We start from the raw sequence: 9159 nt of genomic DNA on the forward strand, positions 1-9159 counted from the left end.
TATAAATGGAAGAATATACCATGTTCTTGGAAAGGAAGACTCAACATTGTGAAAATGAAAATTTTGCCAAAGGCAATCTATAAGTTCAATGCAATCCCAATACAAATACAAATTTCATTCTTCAATGAGATGGAAAAGAGAATTTCTAATTTCATCTGGAATGGAAAGTCAAGACCCCTATAAGCAAAGCACTCCTGAAAAAGAGAAGGTAGGAGGCATTTTGATGTGGTATAATGACAAATACATAGGTCAATGGAATAGAACTGAGAACTCAGAAATCAACTGATTTTTGATGAGATGACATTAGTTAAGCAGGAAAATGAAAGCCTTTTTAACAAATAATGTTCGCAAAATTGGAAAACTATCTGCAAAACAACTAAAGTGAGACCCACACCTCATACCATACACAAAAACTAACTCACAGTAGATCAATGACCTAGGGGTAAAACTAAGGATGATAAACTTCATCAGAGGGAAGATTTGAAGAATTCTGTAAGCCCTATTCCACAACATGAAGTTTTCCAAGCATCCTGAAAAACCTACCACCAGAAGAGAATAAAATATATATGATAATTTCTAAGAATCAAATACCTATGCACTTCAAAAAACTTCTCCAACAGTGTAAAAATATGTCTTGGTAATGATATGTCTTACAAGGGACTTAAAGCTAGAATTTATAGAATACTCTATCACCTCAACAAAATAAAGATAAATAATCCAGTTGCAAAATGGGCACAGAATATGAACAGGTACTTCACCAAAGAAGACATTCAGATGGCAAACAAATACATGAAGAAATGTTCAAAGTCCCTAGTTCTAAGAGAGATGCAAATCAAAGCAACTATAAGATATCATCTCACTCCAGTAACAATAGCAAAGTTCAACAGAATGGCAAACAACAAATCCTTCTGAGGTTATGGAGAAATTAGAACCTTTATTCATTGTTGTTGTGATAGTAAAATAGTGCAATCACTATGAAAGGTAGTATGGTGCTTTCTTAAAATGTCAAAGATAGAAATACCATTTGACCCAACAATCCCACTACCTGGAACATACCCTAGTAAACCAGAGCTGCGACCCAAACAGAAAAAAATGCACACACATGTTTATTGCTCTGTTATTCACAATACCAAAGGCCTTTGTGCTTTTTGGCAATGGTATTTGCAATGAATAAGTCATTGAGCATACTAAATTCAAGCATTCGATTTTCATTCTATCACCAAAGCTATATTCCTTCTTCATGGTTTCTAACTTTTGCATTCCAGTCACAAAGTATCATTAAGATGTTTTGATTAAATATTTGGTCCATCTAGGCTGCAAAGTTTGGTAAAAATCCTCAATTTTTCTCATTTTGATGCTTAAATTTCAATAGTAATATTAATATGCATCTCCGGTGGCCTAGTGGTAAGAAGCTGTGCTACAATCCTTAAGGCTTGCTGTTCAAGGCATCCAGCTGCTACACTGGAGAAGGATAGGCACTCTTCTCCCCTGCACTTAACTGACTGTGAAAACCCACTGGATGGTCAGCAGTGAGATGGACTGAACTCTATTAAGACACAACAATAATCACATCAATAGATCTTGCTTATATGTTTATGGATAGTTTTCTTTCACTCACAATATTGTACTTCAAGATTGTTGTTGTATAACATCAAGTTGGAACCTACTCATAGTGGACGTTCCAGTGTGTTTTCAGAGGCAGTGAACTGCATAAGAAGAAACTTTTTATCCTTCTCCCACACAGCAGCTGATGAATTCAAACTGTGTTCCATTTAAAAGTGAAGCTTAGTTTCTTGCCACTACATGATAAGACCTCAAAGTAAGTTAGAATAGAATATTTTAAATTTTTTTTAAATTTCATTTCTCCCTATTGTTTATCTCAGTCTTGTTTATTTCTTTCTTTAATAAAATTTTATTTTATACTGGTTTACTTAGAAGGTTCATATACATTGTTTTCACACCAGATCTTTTTAACTCTGAATGAATACCATTCTTTCTCAATTTTTCATTCCAGGAACAATAGACCATGCAATAGTCTGAATAAATACAGCCAGTCCATCTCAGATCATGAATGCCTAGAATGCTGATGATCATGCATTCCATTTCATTATTGACAACTTCTGCATTTCCTACATTCATAGATTATACATTCCTTATTTAATTTATTCAAAGCGTTGGGTTTTTTTCTCAGCTGTTTCTCCTCATTTTGATTACTTCCAAATCTGGGATCTACCTACAATGCTATAACTACAAATATTATTTGTTAATGGAGTTTTCAAAGACTTGTTTTTTCTGAAGTGTATAGCCAATCCTGCTTCCTAGTCTGTAATTTCTGTGATTTCTGCTAAAACTTGTCCATAATGGGTAACTCTTCTAGTATTTGGCACACTGGAAGCAAAGCTCCAGCATCACATTTTACCCCAGTACAACAAACTGTTTTTAGTACAGATTAGGCAAATGTCATTGTTGTATAGTATATAATTGAATCAGAAATTACCCAGAGTTGACCCTCCAGTAGAAATTGAATATTTAATGAGCAAATACAAAATAGAAAGACAAAGTCAAGAAAAAAAGATTAAGAAAGGACAACCTGCTATATAGTTGAATATTAATAATAATGTATCTCCTCCCATGCAATTAACTGCCTCTGAAAACCTGCTGAACAATCAGCTATGGCTTAATTCTGACTCTAAGGTAAACAACAACAAAAATAAGAAGAAGATAGGGAAGTTAAATGCTGTTTAATATGTTCTTGTTAGGAATATTTGAGTGCCTTTTGTCTAACTAGGTGCCTTTTGTAAATCAGACAAGAAAAATAGAGAGACTATCTTTTGGGCTGATAATTTTATGACTCATTCTTTTTCATGGGCTGTGGGATAATTTTGACAAGTTGTGGATTTAACTTTAAATTTTTATATTATTTTCCAGTTGTAGGTATGCATTATTTTTCTCTTCTATATAAGGAAAAGGTGTTAAAGAAAGATGCTAAATATTCCATGGACTGTCAAAATAACAAACAGATATGTCTTAGAGAAAGTGTGACCAGAGTGTTCGCTGGTGGGAAATATGACAGGGATTCATCTCACATACTTTAGCACCTTTCTAGGAGGGACTATTCCTTGGAGAGGGATATCATCTTTGGAAAAGCAGAGGAGGGTCAGCGAAGGAGAAGAAGGCCCTCAGCTAGGTGGATTGTCACAGTGACTGCAGCAATGGACTAAAGTCTTTCAGAAATTACGAGAATAACACAGGATAGACAGGGTTCAAATTTATTTTTCATTGGATCACTATGAGTCATACTCAATATGATGGCACCTAGTAACAACAAGAACAATAGACACGGAAATCTATTTGTACGAGAAGTGAATCACGTTTTCCACAGAAATTGAAGAGTGGGAAAATAGATGGCAATTTCTTAAATAGGAAATTTCAAAGGTGTAAAATAGTTCATATTTTCCTCAAGGATATGTAAATGCTTTGAAAATGTCATGAAAAGATTGTTTTTGCTGGAAAGGCCACTTTCATTATTCATGAATAGTGTGATAGTATGTTATCAGGCTAGTTAGTAAGCTTTCACTACATTGTCAAAAGAGATTAGCCATCAGATTAAAGAAAACAAACCCAAAAAACTTTACGGAATCAAATTAAACTTCTAATTTTAAGATGAATAAGTAAAGGTATTTCTGTGTCAACCTCTCAGACATCATTTCTAAATTACAATAACAAAATTCAGAATAAGAAATTTTATTTTTGCTAAAACCAGGAGTCATCCATAACTTGAATGATAGTAGATGATGACTAAAATTGAAAAGAATAAAGACTAGAGAAGAAATACCACATATTAGTGTAATTGAAAGGTATCAGTGAGAAGTAAACCCATTTTCTATCTCAGCATTATAGAAAAGTTCAGAACTGAACACTTTATGGTTGTTGTTAAGTGTCATTGAGTCAAGTATGACTCATAGCCACCCTATGAATAAAAGAAAAGATCTGAATCTTATTCTATCCTGTGCCTTCCTGACACACAAGCGACCATTGCAGCAGTCACCCTGTCAACCCACCTGATCGAGGACTTTTCTCTCCTTCCTTGACTCTCCACCCTTCCTGATATCATGTCCTTCTCCAGGGAATAGCCCCTCCTAGCAACATGCTCAAAGTATGTAACATGAAGTCTCATCATTCTTGTCTCCAAAAACCACCCTGGCTACAACCTCTCCACGACATATCAGTTCATTCTCTTGGCGGTCCATGATGTTCAGTACTCTTCTCAAACATCACAGTTCAAGCACATCAATTCTTTTTCTCTCATCATTATTTATTGTCTAGCTTTCAGATAGAAATTAATAGGAAAGACCGTGGGCTGAATCAGATGTACCTTAGTCCTAATATTGACATCATTACTCCTCCATAGTTTAGTGAGATTCCCAACCGCAGATCATCCCAGGGCAATGCATCTCCTTATTTCCTGATGGTTGGAAGAGTGTTATTGTGGATCCAAGAAAGATGAAGCTATTGGCAATTTCAATATTCTCTCCATCCATCATGACACTGCCTATTAGTCCAGTGGTAAGAATCTTTGTTATCTTGATATTGAGATGCAATCCATACTGAAGGTTCCATTCTTTGACCTTCTGCAACAAGTTCTTCAAGTACTCCTCACTTTCAGCAAGCAAGGTTGTGCCATCTGCATAATGAAGGTTATTGATGAGTCTCCCTCCAATCCTGATGCCACAACTCCTCTTCACAGAGTCCAGCCTCTCAGAAAATTTGCTTAGCATACAGATTGAATAGGTATAGAAAAGTTCAGAACTGAAGGCTTAGAAAATGCCATCTAGTAGAAGAAAAAGTGGTATTCCTAAATACTGCAAGCTATTAACATGGAAAGCTGTTCTACAAATGGTTGGGGGTTTGAGTTCATCCAGAGGTAACTTGGAGGATAGATCTATGATCCATATCTAAAATATCAGCCATGAAAAAGCTCTGTGGAGAGATCTACTCTGACACAAGAGAAAACGTTAAGTTGAAGTCACCTTAGTGCTAGATTTTATTTTATAATTAATATTTTTATCACTCATATACATTGTGTTTCATGCATGTATATTGTGTTCCATACAGTCCTTGTTTTAAATTATATTTTGTTCACTTACATTGTAGAATTTTTTCCCCTCCCTTACAATCAACCATTCACAACTACATTTGTCAAAGCATGTAAGCCAGCTACTTCATGACTCATGGTCTAATAGTTCCATTGTTGATAGTTAACTACTCATTTATCCACTCCTATCAAATCAATTCCTCTACTACTGTTCATAGGGTTTTAAAGGTCTGTTATTCTCTTTGGAGGAAAAAGATGAAGCTTCACCTCACATACTTCAGGCATGTTGCTAAAAGGGGCTATTCCCTGGAAATGGACATAATACTTGGAGAGGTGAAAGGTCGGAGAAGAAGAGGATGACCTTAGACCAGGTGGATTGACATGATAACTGCCACAATGGGCTTGAATGTGTTGGAAAGTGTGAGGATGGCAGAGAATAAGACAGGGTTCAGATCTATTGTTCCTAGGGTTTCTGCTAGTCAGGCATCAATTGAAAGCCAAGGAGTCCACACTTTCTCCTGCATTCCAGACTTTTTGGTCTCCTCACTCAGCAGTAGACAGCTACATGGGTCCAAGTAGAATTAATAGGCCAGTGGCCCTTATGACTTCTTGCTCCTCAAGCTAACAAGCCTTCCCTGTTCATGCATGTTAGGTTGGTAACGCTGAAGGAACATGTCCAAGTTCAGCCTGTTTCTCCATTGTTGAATTCTTCCCACTTCCATTCCTGTGGATTCAATTGATTGATATGAATGAGCATGCTCTAATCTCCATTTGTCTGTGTTCCATTGATTGTGCAAAACCATTTGACTGTGTGGATCACAACAAATTGTGGCTAATCTTGAGGAAAATGGGAGTCCCAGAACACTTGATTGTACTTATGCAAAACCTGTTCTTTGACCAGGAAACAATTCTAAGAACAGAGCAGAGAAACACTGTATGGTTCAAAATCAGGAAAGGAGAGTGTCAGGGAAACATGCTGTCTCCATATCTTTTCAATCTCTATGCAAACAGATCATTCAGGAAGCTGGGCTTTATAAGGAGGAATGTGACATAAGGACTGGAGGAAGATTACATTGTGCTTCCTGAAAGCGAAGAAGACCTTAACCACTTGCTGCAGGAGGTCAAGGATTGTAGTCTTCAATATGGTTTGTTAGCATCAGGAATACAAAGATTCTCATGAATAGGCCAATTGGTAGCATCAAGATAGATGGAGAAGAGATTGAAGTTGTTAACAATTTCAGCTTGCTCAGCTCCACAGTCCACACTTTTGACACCAGCCATCAGGAAATCAAAAGACTAATTGCTTTGGGAAAAATTGCTGTCAGGACCTCTCCAGAGTACTGAAAAGCAACAATGTCAGTCTAGAGACTAAAGTGTGCCTAATCTAGGACATGGGCTTCACAATTACTCGTTATGCTTCAGAGTGTTTTAAAATTACTAAGGAGAAGAGTATTGAGGGTACCATGCACTGCTAGGAAAACAAACAGATTCGTCCCGGAAAGGGTTAAACCGGGCAGCTCCCTGGAGGCAAGGATTCTGAGACTCTGGCTAACATAATTTGGACATGTTGTGAGGAGAGACCGGTCCTTAGAGAGGGACATCATGCTTGGGAGGGTGGAGGGACAGCACAGCAGGGAAAGGCCCTCTATGAGGTGGATTGATTCAGTGACTGGGATCAGGATGGGTGTGTCAGAGACAGTGTGATTGGCACAGGACAGAGCAGAGTTTAGGGCTGTTGTACATAGGGTTGCTATGAATTGCAAGTGATTCGATGACAGATAACAACAATGACAACAAGGATGAGAGAGGAAGAAATGATGCCTTCAAATTGTGGTGCTGGAGAAGAGTCTTGAACATACCATAGACTGCCAAGAAAACAAATAATCTGTCTAGGAGAGAGTGAAACCAAACTTCTCCTTGGAAGCTAGGATTTTGAAGCTCCATCTCATATATTTTAGGCTTGTGACCAGGAAAAACCAGTCCTTAGAGAAGGGTATCATGCTTGAAAGGGTGGAGGGCCAGCACAGCAGGGAAAGACAACAGATGAGATGGATTGATACAGTAACTAGGGCAATGGGGTTTGGTGTATCAGAATTAGGGAGACTGCCTCAGGACAAGGCAGTGTTCAGAGCTGCTGTGCATAGGGTTGCTATGGGTTGCAGGTGACTTTTTGGAACATAACAACAACACACCAACTCTAATCTTAAGTCTTGGGAAGTTATAGCCTTTTTAAAAATTTTATTTTATTAATTTTTTATGTGTACCGTCAAATAGGATCTAACTGGTGGTACAGGAGTAGTTTGCCCCTCCTTCTCCAGAAAAGCATCCGGTGGAGTCAAACTGTGTACCTCTGGTATTACAGTGCAGCTTCTTGCCACTAGGCCACTAGAGCTCCCTAGGAAGTTACAGCCTTTTCTTAAAAGAATACTTACACTACAATTTTTTATTCTTATTTTATCTACGAGTCATAGGAGACCCGATGATATATAACAACAACACCATCTTGGCTGAAAGCAGAAAGTACCAGAGGAATGTCTATCTCTGTATGCACAAAGGCATTTGACTGTGGATCACAACAAATTGTGGCTAACCTTGAGAAGAACGGGAATTCTAGAACACTTGATTATGCTCATGTGAAACATGTAGTTGGAACAAAAAGTAGTTATCAGAAAAGATCAAGGAAACACTGCATGGCTCAAAATTAGGAAAACCATATATATGAGGGATGCATTCTGTCTCCGTACCTTTTCAATCAGTATGTGGAACAGACCATTTGAGAGGCTGAACTTTTTGAGGAGGAATTTGTCATCAGGATTGGAAAAAGACTCAGCAACAGCCTACATTATGCAGATGTCACAACCTTGTTGGTGAAGCTAAGGGGGATTTTCTGCAGAAGGTCAAGGACTGTAGACTTCAAAATGGATTGAAGCTAAACATCAAGAAGACAGAGATTCTAACCACTTGGCCATTTGGCAGCACCCAGATAGAATGAGAAAAGATTAAGGTGTTTACAATTTCAGCTTGTTCAACTTTACAATCAACATTTTTGGCACCAAAAATCAAGAAATCATAAGATGAATTGCTCTGCATAAGGCTGCTATCAGGGACCTCTCCAAAATGCTGAAGAGTAATGATGTCAGTCTGAAAACTAAGGTATACCTGATTCAGACCATGGTCTTTGCAATTACTTGCTATGTATCAGAGAACTGAACAATGACTAGGAATGATAGAAGAAGAACTGACAACTTTGATTTGTGGTGCAGGAGAACAGTATTTAGCATATCATAAACAACCACGAGAACAAACAGGTTTATCCTAAAGAGGGAAAAAAACAGGCTGCTCTTTGGAGGTAAGAATTTTGAAGCTCCATCTCACATACGTGGGCATGTTGCCAGGAGAGATCAGTACCTGGGAAAGAACATCATGCTTGGAAGGGGGGATGACAGTGTGGCAGAGAATGACCCTGTATAAATGGATTATCACAGTAACTGGAATAATGAGGGCAGGTTTGTCAGAGATAGTGAGACAGTCTCAGGATATAGTATTCATTGCTATTGAACACAGGGTTGCTATGAGTCGCAGTCAACTTGATGGCTCATTGCAAAAATAATGTCTTACACTTTAACTTGATGGCTCATAGCAACAAAAAAAACCCCAACAACTTACACTGCCAGTAAACTGTTCTGCATGCTAACTCTTAAAGAAACCAAAGATCTGTGTGTTCTGACTTTAGAAATTTTCGACTCAAAATTTAAGACAGAGGAAAGTAGGGAAGTAAAAGTCCATATTAAAAGTTGGGACATTATATTAAATTCTACATATTATCATCATCTTATTGTCATTGAGTTCAAATCAACTTATATACTTACACACACAAACAGACATATATATAGATACATACATATATGTATGTGTACACACATGTAGCACTGTTAGCTTAGTAGCAAGAAGCTGTGTTACAATAGTGAAGATATGTAGTTCTAATTCCACCAGCATCTCTGTGGGAAAAGGCTAGGCATTCTCCTTCCATGTTATTAACTGCCTCTGAAAACCCTCCCAAAGGG

Source organism: Elephantulus edwardii, unplaced genomic scaffold (genome assembly GCF_000299155.1).
Source record: "Elephantulus edwardii isolate Elephantulus edwardi_28Jun2011 unplaced genomic scaffold, EleEdw1.0 scaffold00123, whole genome shotgun sequence".
Lineage (NCBI taxonomy): Eukaryota > Metazoa > Chordata > Mammalia > Macroscelidea > Macroscelididae > Elephantulus > Elephantulus edwardii.